Below are 17,075 nucleotides of genomic sequence, written 5' to 3'. Positions count from 1 at the left end.
TAACATACTGGAGCGATGAGAGCGGCTGCAAGGGCCTTATTGTTCCATTATTTCATGAGGCCCAGCTGCCTTTGTTTATGTCACTTATCCTCTCGTGCCACAGGTTTTTACTCCAAAAATACTATCCCAATACAACGTTAATATTTAAAAAACAAAGAGGTGGCAGATTGTCATTTTTGTGTCAGTCTCAAACTGCAGAACTGTTAAGCTGATCTGGTTCGGTATTTAGAAATAATTTAACAGCCATATTCAGACACCGCCTGCATTCCAACATAATGGCCGAATACTTGAACCAAGCAAATGCATAACTATCCTGACATCACTTATGAGATTTAGATTGGTCAGTTAATGGAAGTCTTTACCAGAATCAATACCATAACAGCTTCTTGAAATGAATGTGATTTTTTACACGGAGTGCTGCAAACAATAAGTACAGAAATATACTACCTTTGTACCCAGCACAGAGAAGCGAAGCTGCAAAATTAAGAAGCAATTACATTTTTGCAAACTAATATTACAGTCGATTATTAAAAACAAACACTTTCAAAAATATGTACTTACCATTAAATAATGGGAGAGCATTACCTCCCCACCACCACCTGATTAATCATTTTTTTACACTTTTTAATAGCTGTTTCACCTACTGGCTACATTATCAGGTTGCTATTAAGTACTGATATCGACGATTGATGAAATAATGATGAACTGAAAAGCCATATTTAAAGCTTTTTTTTTTTTTGGTAAATATTTTTTCATAATCCCCATTTAAGAGCATATCGTTGGCTGGCTAAATTAGTTTTCCTTCCTCTTTTGCCTGGGTTGTGCATAAAAGTGACATTCTGTAAGACACAGGTTTCCTAAAATAGTGTCCCACCAGCAATCTAGACGGAGCACACCCACCTGCAGTCGCGGTCAGGAGAGCTGTTGGCTTGAGCCCAAAATGTTTAGGGTGCAGTGCTTCCCCAAGAACAGAAACGCCCTGGATGGAGTTTTATCTCAGAACTCCCTAAATGTGCCTTTATGACACCAGGTACCATAGTTGGGGAAACAGTAACACCCCAGCAGACGCCACTCAACGCTAGTCATACATGAAGTCAGGAAAGGTCTCCCCTAAAAGGTACAGCCCTTCACTAACCAAAGCCACACTGTCACTCAAGAACACGACACCTTCCCACCAGCCAATTGAGTGAACAAGCCACGGTTGTTTTTTAACGAATTTAACGGGTAATCTCAGATAAATGGATGACTGCTTGAAGTATCTGTCTCCTCGAGGCAATAATGAGAGGATTTCGGGCGCGCTGCACCCCAAAGTACACATCACCAACACTGTGCTACAGGTGCGTCGCCCGCTCTGACACGTGCGCTCTGGGCTGTGCCCCCAACCCGCTGTGGACACAACATAGATTTCTGAATTGGCTCCAGGAGCTAAAGTACCCGGCTGCTCCGTGCTGAAGCCCTCAGCCAGCTTATGTGCCAATAATTACAAACTTTCCATAATAGCAGCTCAGCCTAGTACTGTTTTTTCTCTTAACCCAAAAGCGGAACCACTTGATTCTGAATGCAGCCACCGAAGAAACTCCTGAATTGGTTTCCTCCTAAAAAAATTGCTGAGGAATTACAGAAGGGATCTAGGTAAATAACATTCAATTACACAGGCACATATTTTCATAGGGGAGCCTCCTTATCTTATGGTTCCGGGAGAAATGATATCGTAACTCATCCCTTTGTAATTTGTGGGAGAATTTCCCCTCTTCCTTTACAATGTTTATGGACCAGCTCAAAGCCACAGTAGTCAAAGACGCGTCCTGGGACCGCGACACCAAGGGCTGGGGCTGCAGGCACAGGCCGATCAGACTCAGCTGATCCAGCCTCAGTTTGACTGGCTACATCCAGCGCCTTCATGTTCAGTTTGCAAAAATAAGAGCCCCACGCTCCCATTCTGAAAATCAGACAAGTCTTCAATTTATACGTAACTGATCAAATCCTCTAGTGGGCAAAAATAACATCTTCAAACTAAATGCATGTTCCCACCATTTGGACATATTTCTAACAATCTTAATCCCACTTAAACTCTGTGAAAATTCCACTGACAATTTAACCTTGTGCCCTTGAAGCTGAAACTGGTAACAATGCATAGCAACAAGGCAGTGACACACTAGTGAACCCATTACGGATCACATCCAGGGGCGTCTCGTGGCCGCCAGGAGCAGCAGCAGGGACACGGTGGCGGCCAGTAAGGTGTGGGGCTGTCTGTGGGGACCGGCGGAAGGACAGGAGTGGGTCGCCCTTCACAGGAAGTTTGCTCAAGTGACTTCATCGGGCAGCTCATTTAGAAAGTGCAGATGCTAATACAGACAGCTAATACAGAAACGCAAAAGTGAGTTTTCCTGAGGCCCGAGAGCCACGTCCTGACCCACTGGTGCAGAGTGGGTTTTGAGTCCTCCGACCCCTGCGTGGCACTGCCCTTCAGGAAAGGAGGTGCTCAGGACACAGACTCATGGGCACTCCCCTGGACCCACTGCCTCCTCCCCAGCAGGATCCCCCCAGAGCTGGTGCCCAACTCCACCAACACACAGGCTCAGTTTGGCTCACATGGCAGTTTAAGAAAACCATGTAAGCGTTGTCAACTTGCAGGAACTGGCTGAGGTCCATATGAAATCCAGATTTCTGATTTCTCTCGAAAAAGCCAAAGGTCTAGCAGCACCAGAACCACACTCCCAGGGCCACCCCCAGGGCACCCATTCTCCAGCTGGTCACTGCGGCATTAGAGTTTTGCAGCCTCTGTGTATGCCATTTGGAGGCTGCTGCACAGAGGAAAGGGGCACATGGTCAGAGGAGCTTCCCCAAAGGACAGCTGGCCAGTGGACGGGAAGAATAGCACTTCACACTCCAGGCCTCACCCTCCAAGCTCCACCAAGCCTGGCTGCTGGAGCCACGCAGGTCCCTCCCTGTGGACGGTCAGGAAATCTGCTCCCCCCCACCCCACCCCCACCCCCACGCCATCAGAGAAGAATGGACGACTCAGGAGGTCCAGATGTAGGAGGGTGGGACAGAGACTCTGCCTTTGAGTCTCTTCACGTCTAGTTCAGGAGCCCAGGCATGAAGCTGAGACAACCGAGACCAGGCAGCTGGTCGAAGACGGAGGGTCAGACGGTGTGTGAAGACTTGATGCCCATAAGCAAGCCCCGTTTCCAGCCTGGGAGAGCCGACGACAGTGCTGGACAGGAGGGCGCCGTAGGAAGGACAGGGATAAGGGAGGAAGGACAGAGGAGGTGGGAGGGGAGAGCAGGAATATGGGAGACTGCACACGTGCCTGCCCCTCCCTGTGTCAGCAGTGCCAGGGCCAGGTCAGAGCACTCACCCTGGGCGATTGCAGACTAACCACCCACCACGCAGGGCACAGTCCCCAAGCACCTCCCGGGGCCCCAGCCCAGACCGCCTGAATCCTTAAAGGACTCGTCTGCCCACCGGACGGAGAGCTCCAGGGGCCACTCCAGGCTCCGACCCCACGTGCCCTGGAGCTTGCCACACAGGGCGTGTGTGGGACACACTGCAGAAGGGCCCCATGAGTGGACAGTGCATTCCTGGCGAAGGCACGTTCCAGGCCATCCACCTTGGTGCTGTTCTTTCAGACCATCAATAAATATGGCTTCAGTAGTCAGATGATATTTAATTAGCATTAAACTCTTTTATTTCATGTAAGTTAGAGCCTCGCCTGAGACACTTCATTTGAAAAGTAACCTGGCACTCAAGATTAAAATGAAATATTAGCATGTCAGCGGGAGCCTCGTCACGGTGTGGTCCCCTTCAGCCCTGCGCCCCTGCAGGGGGGCAGCACAGCCCTGCCTCCACCTCCCCAGCAAAAAGGATTAGACCTGGGGTTTGCGGGGTGAGGGCTCCCAACTCCTAACATGGACGGGGGTGTAGCCCCCAGGAAGTGAGAATCAGACAAGCTTATCCTTGTCAACGTTGGAGTCAAATTTTCGTTCTTCTGTCTGGATTTTCCTTCTGCACCATGAAGCCTTAGGGCTTCTCCTCAAGCAGTGCCCACTGTCCAGGGGTGGCCCCGTCCTCGCAGGGCTCAGCCTCAGTGTCACCTCCCCAGAGGGGCCTTCCCGCATCTCTCAGTCTCAGCCAAGCCTGCTGTCTTTGCTTCACAGCTCCCTACTTTAATGCTCTGTGTGGCGTACGTTTTCCGGTTTCTTCATCTATTTGTTTAACTGCTTATTGCCTGCCTCCTCCAACTAGAATAGCAGGTACACGAGGGCAAGGACTTCATTTTGTTCTCTGCTATATTCCCAGGGTCTGAGACCGTGCCTGGCTCATCGAGTAGGATGAAAGAAATAAGCAAAGGAGGGAGAGAAAATACATAACATCGACAGACACATACATACATACATGATATATGGATAGAGATGATAGATACATACATATACATACGTACATAGATTATAGACAAATATATATATACACACACACATTAGAAAGAGATGATAGGTAGATACATAAATGATAGATACATATGAGGTGTGATCAAAAAATACAGCGAGTGTTTAAATTTTTAAAAATTTTATTACAGTAAAAGACCCATCGCGATTAACCCCCCTCAAAATACTCCCCCTGCTTTGAACACATTTATCCCATAGTTCCTGCCACTTCCTGAAGCAGTTCTGGAAGTCCTCTTTCATGAGTGTCTTTAGTTGTGCTGTCGTGGCTGCCTCGATGTCCTGAATCATTTTGACTTTGGGGAGGACCCAGAAGTCGCATGGTGCCAGATCTGGTGAAAAAGGTGGATGAGGACACACCGTAATGTTTTTATTTGACAGAAGAAATTGCCATATGCCAGAAGCAATGTGTGACACGGAGCGTTGTCATGATGGAGGATGATTTACCGCACACTGTAAAACACACCTTCTCTCAACCGTAGCTCACACCCAGCTGACAGCACCAAACAAGCTGAAACTTGTCACACACTGTTACTAAGGTTCAACACGCCACTTCCCCTATTGAAGATCCCTGCCTTTCCGTTGGATGGCACTCGGCAGCAGCATTCACCATATTTGTGGTCATAATGGAAACACCCCGTATCACACATCACTTCTGGTACATGGCAATTTCTGTCAAATAAAAACATTACAGTGTGTCCTCATCCACCTTATTCACCGGATCTGGCACCATGAGACTTCTGGCTCTTCCCCAAAGTCAAAATGACCATGAAAGGTAAACATTTTGAATTGATTCAGGACATCGAGGCAGCCACAACAGCGCAACTAAAGACACTCACAAAAGAGGACTTCCAGGACTGCTTCAGAAAGTGGCAGGAACAATGGGATAAGTGTGTTTGAAGTGAGAGGGAGTGTTTTGAGGGGGATTAATGGCAATGTGTGTTTTATGTAATAATTTTTTTAATTTAAACATTCACCATACTGTTTGATCACACCTCGTAGATACAGATAAGTACATAGATGATAGAAAGAAGGAAGGAAGGAAGGAAGGAAGGAAGGAAGGAAGGAAGGAAGGAAGGAGGAAGGAAATAGAATGGGAGGGAGTGAGGGAGGGAGGGAGGGAGGGAAGGAGGAAAGAAAGGAGAGAGACAGACAGACAGAAGGACAGGTGAGTGGGTAGGTGGATGGGTGGACAGACACTGACAGACAGACAGCTGGCTCGATAGATCAGGCACTTTATAACACAGAAGAGTATGGAGGCTCCTCTCAGGAACCTTGTGATCTAGACGCAAAGTGACAGTCAGCACACATGGCCTGGCAGCGGCTCATAGCGTCATCAGATGTGACCAGAGCAGCACATGATGAAGTGACAATCAGGGATTCTGAGGGCAGGGCTATGGGACCAGTGGAGACCATGCTGGGCTGGGGGGGAGGAGGCACTTCCTCAGGAGAGGTGGCTTCATGGGGCCACGTGAGCGAGGTCCTAAGAGCCTGACCCTGACCGCTCACAAACTCTGCGAACGTTCACGCTGACTCCCAAAGGCTTGTGTGCAGACCACTCGGACACTAGATGATTGGAGGCGACACACAATAAACTCCTTTTAAAGAAAATTAATTCTTATAGTATTTTAGTATTTAACAGGAAAATATACATAAGTGGCACACCAAAGCAGAGATTTCTTAGATATTATTACTTAAGACAAAGGTAAATATAATATTTAATGAAAAGAAGCGTGTCGTCTTAAAGAATACGTATTTATTAAGTCTGCAAGCAGGTCTGATCTGGTAACAATACCCAGAAGGCAGTGTGCGAGTGACGGACGTGGCTGGTTTAGAGGGAGCTGCCCCCTCTCTCCAAGGGCCTGAAGGGTCTCACCCACGAGGGCCTGGCTCTGCTGGCCCTGGTCCCCAGCGGGACTGGCAGAGGAGGTGCAGGCTTCACAGCCCTTCCCGGGATTTGTGGAAGTGCTGAGGATGTGTCTGAGCTCAGCAGGCCATGGCAGCCATCGCCTGCTCTGCCAAAGCGAGGGGAATTCAGACGTGCTCTGAGAGAGAGCCCAGGCTGGTCCTGCCTCCTCCAGGGGCAGCCACCGAAGCTCCAGCAGATCTCTCCCCTTTTAAAGGAGAGAAAAGGGGGCGGAGACAATAGACAGAAACTAGGAAGAGAACGAATGAAAAGGAGGGAGGGAGGGAGGGAGGGAGGGAGGCAGAGAGAGACTATCTGAAGACCAAATGCTGGGTGAACTCCTTATCAGGAAGAAAAATTTTTAAATGCATGAACTCTATTTATACCCTGAATAAACAAGATAATTACGTGTTCGTTTCATAAGTTGTGCCTTGATTTCAAGATCACCAGTGGCCATGAATGTTTGGATTTCACATAAGCATGTTTAAAAGCCATGGGTCTTGACCCTCTGACCAGGAAGCTAAGCTTAGCGAACACTCTCACACTGTGATCAAGGCCTAAAGAGGAGAGTTGAACAAACTAACATTTTGCTCTTGGAAATGAAGTATCAGCACAAGAACTGATGACTCTGCTCATTGTTCCATTGTTCTCGCCTGCTCTTGGCGTTGGCACACACCCCTTGGTAACCCAAAGAGCGTCTTTTGTATGTGTCTGAAAAGAAAAATGGGTAGGGCCCTGAGCAATGTCAGTACGTTGGGTTTTTGGGGTGTTTTTTAAGAGCAATCCCTTTTTTATTATTTTTTTAAAAGCCAACTTGGTGTATCCAGTCCGTAGCCAGGGCCTGCGAGTGTGGACAGCTGGACACCCCAAACCTAGCACTGTCTCTGCTTTACCTCTTTCTGGGTCACTCTAAGCCCCAAGCCGGAGGAGGGCAATGGGCTGACAGGGTGTGCTTTCTCCCCACTCCCACTCCCACTGCCGGGTTCAACACGAGTGGGCAGTCTCTGGACACGCGTTCCTGGAGAGACCCGTCAGTCACAGGTGCTCTATCCTGCCGTGCAGCTCCTCTCAGCGTCCGGCACCGGCCATGCCCCCGCTCACACCTACTCAGAGCCCAAGTCCCAACAAAACAGGGCTCTTGTGCTTCCCAACACCAGTCCCACCCCAGTTTTTCCAGTGCCCCGCCCCCATTGCCTCTGCTAGGATTGGCCACCTCAGCGCGCACAGCCCCCACCTGCAAATGCATCTGGAAAATTCCTGCAAGCAGCTTCCCTCTTGCCTTCTCCTCGGCTCTGTTTATGGACATCTTCCTGGTCCCCAAGCTCTGCCTCCAATGCCCACCCGCCATGGGGCTCCTCCCGGGCCACAAACGAGTCCAGCGCTGTGTTTCTTAAAAGGACGCACAGTGCTGACCAGGGAGCACGTACACAGCAGTGAGAAGCTCCTTACCGTCAGTTCACTCCAGACTCGCACTGCCTTACTAACTGACCTGTCCGTCAGGAGTGATGCACGCTCTCCACTTAAACCTCTGAGGTGGCACTGCCCCGTTCTCTCCGTGCCTCCTGTATGTGTACCACTCAGCGCGCAGGTGGCAGGACAGACGAGCGGGCCACACACATGTAAGACCGGATGCCTCGCCTCCCCACAGGCACCCCTCCAGACCCGGTGACTGGGAATTCCTGGGGACAGGCCTTGGGGCCATGTGGAGGGGTGGCCCTGGGAAAGCAGCACTGTGGAGGGCCTTCCAAGCCTACACCCTTACTGAACCCGCCTACTCCCCGTGCTCTCTCCATGCACAATCTGGGAAATGGGGGGCAGGGTGGGAAATCGTCTCCTCCACCCATCAGCCTGCAATGCCGGGGCTGGCGTCAACTCGCCAGGTAAGAGGTGGGCACTTGTGACACAGAATCCAGATCAAAGTCTTCAGCTGACTTCAATCCCCAATTGCTCTCTGACTCTGAAACAAGATGCTGTAACAGCCCAACACTCCATTTGGAGGGGGACAAAAGCATAATGTGTCCATGGCTGGAGGTTAAGCCTCAAATACAGAACCTTCTTTAGAACACTGTTCGGCCCTCCCTGCACGGTGGGCCTGGGCCTTGCCTGTCCTTCATGGCACGGGGTCCCCTCAGCCCGAGCTGGGGCAGGTGTGAACATCACCCCAGACCCGAAGAACCAAGGTGACTGACAGCAACTCCTGACAGCCTGTCTCTCTCTCACACACATGACACACAAATGTACTCATGTGTGCGTGCACACAGCCTGGTCTCCTCTGGAAGGTTACAAATATTGGAAGATATGGAAGGAAAAACAAGATGCTTTGCTTACCCCTGGCCCGTTACCTTGCTCATAGAGACCATCTGGGTCAGTGAAAGAAAAAAGCAGCTTTGTGCACACATTCCTTTATTTTCTGTATCAAGTTAAAAGGTTTGTGCCCACTTTACTTTTTGTGCATAATCTTCCTTTTCTATTGTAATTAGCCTCAGAAAGGACAATATTTTCAAAGCACATAAGCAGCACTGCAAAACCACTGAAACAGACAGCCATTCCTGCCTTTTCACCCCTTTCTGACGAAGGGAAGGCAAACCATGCTGGGACACGGGGACGAAAGAAAGGAAAGAAGTCCCTTGTACATAGTAGCTGCTTCCGCAGTTTACCCACAGTGCCCAGAGAACCTGGGAGAAGCCAGGTTCTAGATGGGTTAGGCTTGGAGAAGAAAAGGGTCATCATGGGAGTAGCTGGTACGGGCCGTCATGGGAGTAGCTGTGTGGCCCACCCAGGAGCAGCAGACAGCACAATAGTGCTGGCTGTGGGCAGTGGGTGCAGCCTTCACCCCCGGGGGGCCTGGCCTGTGTTGCATGGGCCCAGCAGACGGCCTTTACGAGAGGGTGCTGGGGGTTCTCATCTCCCGCTGCATGCTGGGAAACCCACCTGCCTCAGTCTCTAGGACTGCCCAGCTCTGCTCCAGGCACAGCTGCAGCTACAAGAGTCACAGGGAACACTAGCCCGGAGCACTGCATCACGGGGACCTGGGAGTGACAGCCACACACTTGGGATGAACTTCGTTTGCATGGAGACCAGGCCACAGGCAATGGTGAAGTGAATTTTTTTTAACTGAGATTTTACCCAGACCTGTCTTGCTGCACTTGTGCGGCCTCACCACGCTGCACTGTGCCAGACGGACAGACGGACAGACGGCCACGGGCGGGTAGCAGCAGCGAGGTGCCGTGGCTTAACGTGCCCCTCTTAGTTGTGGTGCCTATTTGCAAAGCTGACCTAATGCACAGCCTCACAGCTCTCCACCCCTGAAGGGCCAAGAGGGACACAGGAGCCTTTGTCTAGTGGCAACAAAGGCAGAGTCATGGTGGAGTGGACCCTGAAGGGATGTGGGACGCCCGCCCGCAGGCACTGGCTGGAGCAGGTGCAGAGAGACGGGGCAGAGGAAATGGGTGTCAGCCTGAGCCCCACCGCCTGCCTTTGGGAGGCCCCCTCATATGCCCAGGGTGAGGTGGCACTTCTCTGCCCCACCCGCCCGCACAGACAGACCAAATTCAGGGTTTGACACCGTAGTTAAAGCTGCTCAGTAGACTTCACTGGGCCGCCTGCTGAGCTAACCCCTCAAGGGTAAAACCCCCCAAAGGCCTTTCCATTACAACCTGGAGGTAAAGCAGAAAGAACCATCATTAGGTCCAGAAACTATCAGGTGCCATGAAAGGTGAAAGGTAGGGCATGAAGCTTGTGCTTCCAGAAATGAAAGAAGGAAAGAAAAGAGGGAGGGAGGGAGGGAGGGAGGGAGGGAGGGAGGGAGGGAGGGAGGGAAAGAGAGAGAGAGAGAGAGAGAGAGAGAGAGAGAGAGAGAGAGAGAGACCACAGAATCACCAGGAAGGAGAAACTGTCACCAGGACATGGGGCAGAGTTGCTGAGGCTGGAGCCGGATGGCAAGAAGGGTTAAATTTATGTTCCATTACAAGTCCCCTTTTTTTTGGTTTCATCTTCTCGGTAAAACACATAACTTAAAATGAAATCAAATATTAAAAATGACAGACTATATAAGTGCTGTGAGTAACTTCAGGTCACGGAGGGAGGGAAAGCCGGCGAGTTGTCAGGGACTATCTGTCAGAGTGAATTAGAAACAATCAACAGAGACTGAGGGAAGGCGATTGTTATTAAGCGGCGGGGCTGTGCGCAGGCTGCCCAGATGTGGCCATGCATATAAAGGACAGGAAGCAGCAGCTTAATTCAGGAAGCCCTGGCCAACAGGGCCGCAGACAGGAGAAGAGTCCTTTGTCGCTAATAAGCTGGAAGTTACTTTGATAACAGCAGGGTTAGGCTGGAGAATAAAACACACTGCTTCCACTACCACACACCATTAATATCACAGAAATGTGGTCGGAAGGAGCGAACGGCACAGGCGGGCTTTGCCAGCAGCCTCCCCGCCACCGGACACCAGGCCCCGAGGCCCCATGTCGCCCAGCGCCGCCCCGCCTGCAAGGGCTGGGCTATTTCTGACCACACTGGATGACTGTCACCGTCCCGAAATGTCACAGGGCCAAATGTCACAGGGCCAAAAGAGAATCACGATAGTATTTCATTATTTCCCAGCTGCAGGCCCACCCGTCTCACTGGCCTGTGGGGAAGGTACGAGCCGGGTAACCAGCCTCCATATAATGAAGTCCATGGATGCAGCAACGAAAAACAATTTTACATGCAGACAAGGCCCGATTTCATAAGAAATTACTTATGCAGGCGTTCTGCAATTATCCTGTGATACTTTCAGGCAACAGTCTGACAGCAGTTGTGCAAACAATAAAGGGATTACGGAAATAAAAACAAATAATATCACACACAGACACTCCCGTTGCATGTGGAGGGGATGAAGGGAGTGGACAGGGTGAGGGAGCCAGGCAGGGCCACCAGGACGTGAGGTCAGAGGCAAGCCGACCCCCACCCACGGCCTGGCTCCACCCGCAGATGGCTGTGTGGGGTCACCCCATCCCAGGAGATGCAGAGCCCCTGCTTGCCTCTCAGGGGCCACCAATGCATGAGGAACAGGAAGGGACACACAATGGCGGGGTTGAGCAGCCTGCAGTCTTCTCTCTGCAGAGAGGAAGGTGGGCTTCCTCTCACAGGAGGCCAGGACCTTCCCCAAAGCAGCCCCACGATTGTCAAGGGGACAGGGTGGTTCTGTCACCCAATCCTGGGGGCAGGCATAAGACTCATCCATCACTGTGTCCCCAAATTAGACATGGGCAGGTGCCCTGCCACTCAGCAATTGGGGAGACAGAGGGTGGTGGGATGCCCAGACCTGCAAAGGGGTGCCCTGACCCCCTTCCCCAGCAGCGACATGGGACGACCGTCCAGCCGCGCACCGCGAGGCCACTCACTGGGGCAGATCTGGAGGGCGTGGCCAAGGACCTGTGTGTCAGATGTGCACCCCTGCCATGCAGCCAGGACCTGGACCTGGCCCCCCTGCGGTAGGAGAACGCAGGGCCCAGCATGAGGGCTACGACCACCACGTGTGCCTTCCCTGCGGCTCCCCACGCTGCCCGAGCCTGGTGTCCTGCAGGCGGCCCTTGCTGCACGCCCCCAGTGGGTGTGACCCAGGGCTCAGTGCCACAGCCCAGTCCACAGATACACGTGCAGGGCCGAAATTAGCTGCCAACATTACTTCTCTTTCCTTAAAAACCATGACTACCTGGGAAAACTCTGCCCATATCCCCAAGTGGCTGTGATTGGTGAGAGCTGAGCGGCCCTCCAATGGGGTCAGCTCTCCCCAGGGGCTCTGCACACACCCGGCTCCAGGCACTGACCATCTGGACCCCGAATGTGGGTTTAGGACAACTCCCCAGAGAGAGAGGAGACCTGCCCAGGACACAGGACAACAGGCTGGGCCAAAGCCTCTCTGGGTGGCCCCCTCCCCGTAACAGAGTGGGGCAGAGTCCAAGCCGTCCCGGGGCTGAGCTGGCTTCAGCACTGATCTCGTCTGTCCAAAACCCCCGGGGTTTTGTAGCCCTGATGTGTGCCCACTGCAATATCTGAGGCCAGGTGTGGGAACGCTCAAGCAGGCTCTGGCCTGGCTGCGTGCTGGGCGCCGGCAGGCCTTGGACTGTGCAATCCCTACATTCCCGGGAATTTGGAGAGCACGTCAGTTTGCTGTGTATTGGGTTTGCTTAAGCCAAAGAGCAACAAGTTCTACTGATGACCCATAGCAGAGGCGAGGGCTCTGACTGCTGACCGCTCACCGCGTGTGGGGCTGTGCTAGGGGCTGTGACACTGCCTCCTGTTAGCAACCCAAACAGGAGGCTAAGAGCAGCCCCCTGCTCTCCTCCACTGCCTGAGGGGTGGCCTGTTGTGCTCAGGGGAAAATGGGTGGGGCACAAATGTAACTGGGCCTCTTTGGCTCTGCTGAGAGATGACCGGGTGTGAGACCTTAGGCGAGCCCCTGCCCTACTGCCTCAGTCTCTTCACCCATCAAATAAAGGTGGCTTGGACCACCAAGGTTTCTGCTGGCTCTAGGGATCTGTGGGTCTATGAATGACCTGGAATTCCTGGAGGGGCGGCAGGGGGTGGTTCGGGGGGAGGAAGAGGCCTGAACTGTAACCACCAAGAATCTTGACTCTTAAACTCACCCTGCCTATTAAAAGACTACCCACGAATCAGCGTGAATGAAGTGATCACGACCTTCCTCTCATGGACGGGAGGTGCCTGCAGGCAGACTGCGCCCCGATCCGAGGGGCCCCAGAAGCCTGCCCCCTGCAGCGCTCCCCAAGCCCATAGCTGGGGGACTCGGCCCTCCCTGGGCTGCACAGGTAGTTAATGCCGGGTCCAGAGGAGCAGCCGGGGGCACTGTCATGTGTCACCAGTGGAGCTGGACACCTTCCCTGCCCTCACGGGGCCTGCAGTGCCTGGACGCCCAGCTTGGATGTCACCAGGACACCCCTCAGGCCTCAGCAATAGCTCACCAAGAACCTCTTCCAGCCACTTGCAGAATTCTGGCATCTGGAAGCATCTCCAACCTGGGAAGGTGGGTTTCTCCAGATACCCCTCTGGTTAAAAGCAACATACACATAAAAGAAAGTGCCCCTCTCCATGGTGTGCAAAGCCACACCCCTCCCAGAGCTCCTCGTGCTCCAGCCTCGCTGGCCTGCAGGTTCCCCACCCCAGACCCTTTGCACTTGCTGTGCCCTCTGCCAGGCAGGCTGTTCCTCCAGACCTGGACCCGGCTGGCTTCTCCATGTTCTTCACACCTGTCACTCCCAATGTGCCTCCCTCAGGGGGCCGTTCCTGAGCTGAGCACCCCCTCCCCCATCCTCACCCCAGGCATTTACCGCTACTGGACACCATTTTATTCATGTGGCCTTGTTTTCTGCCTCCTTCTCTCAGGTGTGAGCTCCCCGAGGGAACCTGCCTGTTTAGACCCAGGCTGCTCCAAGGCCAGGGACCAGGCTCCAAAATCAGGATGAAGCATGCTCAAACTTTGACCTTACCATCCACCAGCTATGTGGCCTGAGGAAGCCCACTTCACTGTTTCCACAGCTGGGAAATGGAACTAGACAGTATCTGCCTGCTACGGGGGCTAATGGGGGTGCAGGACCTCAGGCGGGAGCCTGCTGCACCCACCCTCCCTCTCGGGTCAAGCCATTGCTGACTGTGGTTTTTTCTGGGGTCCAGTGAGAGTGATGGACGCACATCCCACGGCAGTCAGCAGCTCCGGGGAGACTGCGGTGCTCTACCTCCCTGAGCCTGAGCTCTCCTGGTGGAGATCAAACCTGACGCAGAGCCCCACACACGTATGCAGGGCTTATCATCATTATCACACAGAAATTACAATTATTCACTCCTCCTCTGCACTCCCAAAGCACCCCCAGTGCAGCGTTTAACTACGGTAATTACCGTGCGAGAAGGCTGTTGACTCATGCGTCTACACCAGGACAGCGGGGCCGCCTGGGGACAGCAGGAGCCACAGCGGGATCGGCACCCCAAGTGCATGGTCCTGCCCGTACCCACGTAAAGTGGGGGCCACTCTGCATCTGTAGGTGGAGGGAAGACCTGTGGTCTCTGAAACGCTTTCCTTCTGGAAGTCACTGGCGCCACAAGCCAGTAAAGGACAAGGCTAAGGAGGGGGGACAGCCAGGCCTGGCAGCTGCACCTCCAATCCCTGGACGCACCGGAAAGCCACCGTGTGACGGGACATGGAAGCGCTGTCTGCGGTGTGTGGCAGGTTCCGTTACCGACGGGTCCCTGAGGTTGTCCATGGAATGGTCCACATTTAAGCCAGTCAATGGGGTGGCCATCTGGTTATCCCAAAGCCGCATTCATATAGAGTTTTACGTGCGATTTTAAAAGTCCCGTGTCCAGTTCAAAGGATTGGGAGGGCATCGATGGAGAGGGCTGGGAGCAAGACTCCCCTCCAGGGACCTTCAAAAATCCAGAGATGTTGCAGGGTTCTGGGGCAAGGGTCCAGCTTCAAGGCTAATGCAGCTGGGCTGCAGGGGCTGCAACGTCAGCGAGAGGCCGGGAATGAGGTGCCCGCATGCTCTCTGCCCGTCTCTAAGACCCGTCCCCTTCCCGGTCCCCCAGAGCACAGAATTTGCTCCTGGAGATGAAGTGCCAATCCTTCCTCCAGGTCACATGACCCCAAAACCACTGCAAGATGTACGTTCTCCAAGCAGGAAAGTCTCCCGCCTTCCCATGGCCAATCCCGAGGATACCACATCTTTGTTCCCCATCTTCTGTGAGGCCAGAGCACGCCAAGGCAACTCACTCTGTAACGTGCATGCCCCAGTGGCAGAATGCCTGGCCAGGCTGGTGCCACCGTCTGTTCTAGAGCCTTAGCCACCGTGCGCAGGAAGGCTACGTCTCAGTCACAGAAGAAGCTCCGGCCACTCCAGCCCCTCCCTGTGGGTTCCCCACGGGGTCAGACATGGCCGTGCATCCTGTCTTTTCTTCCCATCCCAGTGCGGGCCAAGGGGACATGGCAGCCCCCTCGCCGTGCCTCCTCGCCCACCTCAAGAGGCAGGGAGCGTGCAATGGCACAGGCCCAGCCAGCGTGCTGCTTCCGGGGCAAAGCCAGCCTCGCCCATTGTCCCTACCTGCGGCCTCAGCAGTGACGCTGAGCTGGGCCTCCAGAATCGTGAGCATCCACGCGGCAGAATTCCTGCCATCAATGTAGCAGCTAGATATTGTGAGACTCCTAACTCCCCCATCTGTGTTTTGCCTCCCAAGAGGGAAAATAGTCTTCACAGACATTCCCTTATCTGGCAGGCAAATTCTAAACCTCACTGGCAACCGCAGGCTTGTTTTCCCAAGCAAACAGCTATGGAACCAAAAATTGTTCTGCCTGCGATATGCTGAGGAGGGAACTAGCCAACAGCTCAGCCTGTGGGCGGTCCCCATTGCCAGGGGTCCCGGCGCTCCCGGGAGCCTGGCGAGCCAGGGAGGCCCAGGCCGTCTGCTGACTGAGGCCACCACCCACCATGCCTTTTTCTGAACACAGACACACCCGCCACGAAGCTGATGGAAACCACACACCCAGGTGAGAAGTCAACACTTCCTAACTCACATAAAGGGGTAAAGAAAAGGCACACGTCCAACCCTTTTGCTACAGGCTTTTTCTTGCACAAGAGCACACGAGGCAGGGCACCATGGCTGCCCTGGGCCCTACCACCAAGCGTGCCATGGCGCCCAGACCCTCGCTTTCCATTTTAGGGCATTTCCCTGCATGTCTCCTCGCCTTTCCGACTCTCGATCCTGGGACCCTGCACCTGTGCCGCTGCTAATAAACCAAATCGGATGATAACTGTGGAAGCCTAATTGATAGGGGCCTTTATCGACTGGCCTTGATGTCTATCTGAGGTTCTCAACAGCCAAGATTTAAATGTTTCATTTTATTTTTAACTTTCCCTTTTCCACATTTCAGCAATGTCAGGCAGAGAGGTATGGTTTTACTATCAGAAAGAGTCATGGTGCAGAATAATTTATGACTTCAGCTTGGGCTTTCAGAAAAGCTATTTCAAATCTTCACTTTGATTTGGTTGTATCAAAACTACTCAAAATAACAGCGGCACTTTCTTGGAACCAGAATATGTTAGCAGCACCTCATGATTTCAAACTGAAGCCTCACATTTACCCCCGAAGAAAACTTGAGAAAGGAATTAAGCCACAGAGGGGAACATAACATTTTTTCACGACTCCTTTGTTACCCTCTCACCCATCCCCAAATGCACACAAGCCTCCCCCATGGCAAAAGGTCCTGCCCGCCGCCACTCACCCAGAGCTTGTGGGCAGGCAGAGGGCCCCTACCTGGAAGGAGAGGGAGGGGGGCTGTTGGGTTGGAATCTGTGTTAGGTCAACTGGACAAAGCAGGAGGCAGCGATGTGTGTCCAGGGCAACGAGCTCTAATAGCGTAAGACTTACCTTAGCAGCTTAACTGCATACTTGTCTTAAGGACTGTCAGTCTGATGAGAAACACCCAGAAAGGATGCAGCTGGTCCAGGCACTGACAGACTGCCAGAGGGGGATCCCGCGTCCCTATCACAAAAGAAAATATAGAAAGAAATGATGTAAAGTGAAATGTAACAAATTCACCGAATCACAGCACTATGCAGAGGTCAAGGAAATTCAACGGCAAAGGTTAAAGATGAAATCAAACCCGGTGTGTGAGAATGAAAATCCATCCCGATGCAAGGCCACCGGTGACGTGCGGTAGACAAGAAGCTAAATAC

The 17,075-nt window shown here is 52.7% G+C and overlaps 1 protein-coding gene across 1 annotated transcript in view; it reads right to left on the bottom strand.

Moving 5' to 3' along the window:
• The window catches only part of ZNF536 (zinc finger protein 536), a 382,760-nt gene that overhangs the window by 260,328 nt on the left and 105,357 nt on the right, over positions 1 to 17,075 (bottom strand). Inside the window, 1 exon segment of the mRNA XM_074314979.1 lies at positions 16,768 to 16,881. The gene's annotated coding sequence lies outside the window, so the exon portion shown is untranslated.

Source organism: Rhinolophus sinicus, linkage group LG11, assembly GCF_036562045.2.
Source record: "Rhinolophus sinicus isolate RSC01 linkage group LG11, ASM3656204v1, whole genome shotgun sequence".
Lineage (NCBI taxonomy): Eukaryota > Metazoa > Chordata > Mammalia > Chiroptera > Rhinolophidae > Rhinolophus > Rhinolophus sinicus.
This window is presented reverse-complemented; position numbering and strand designations above follow the sequence as displayed.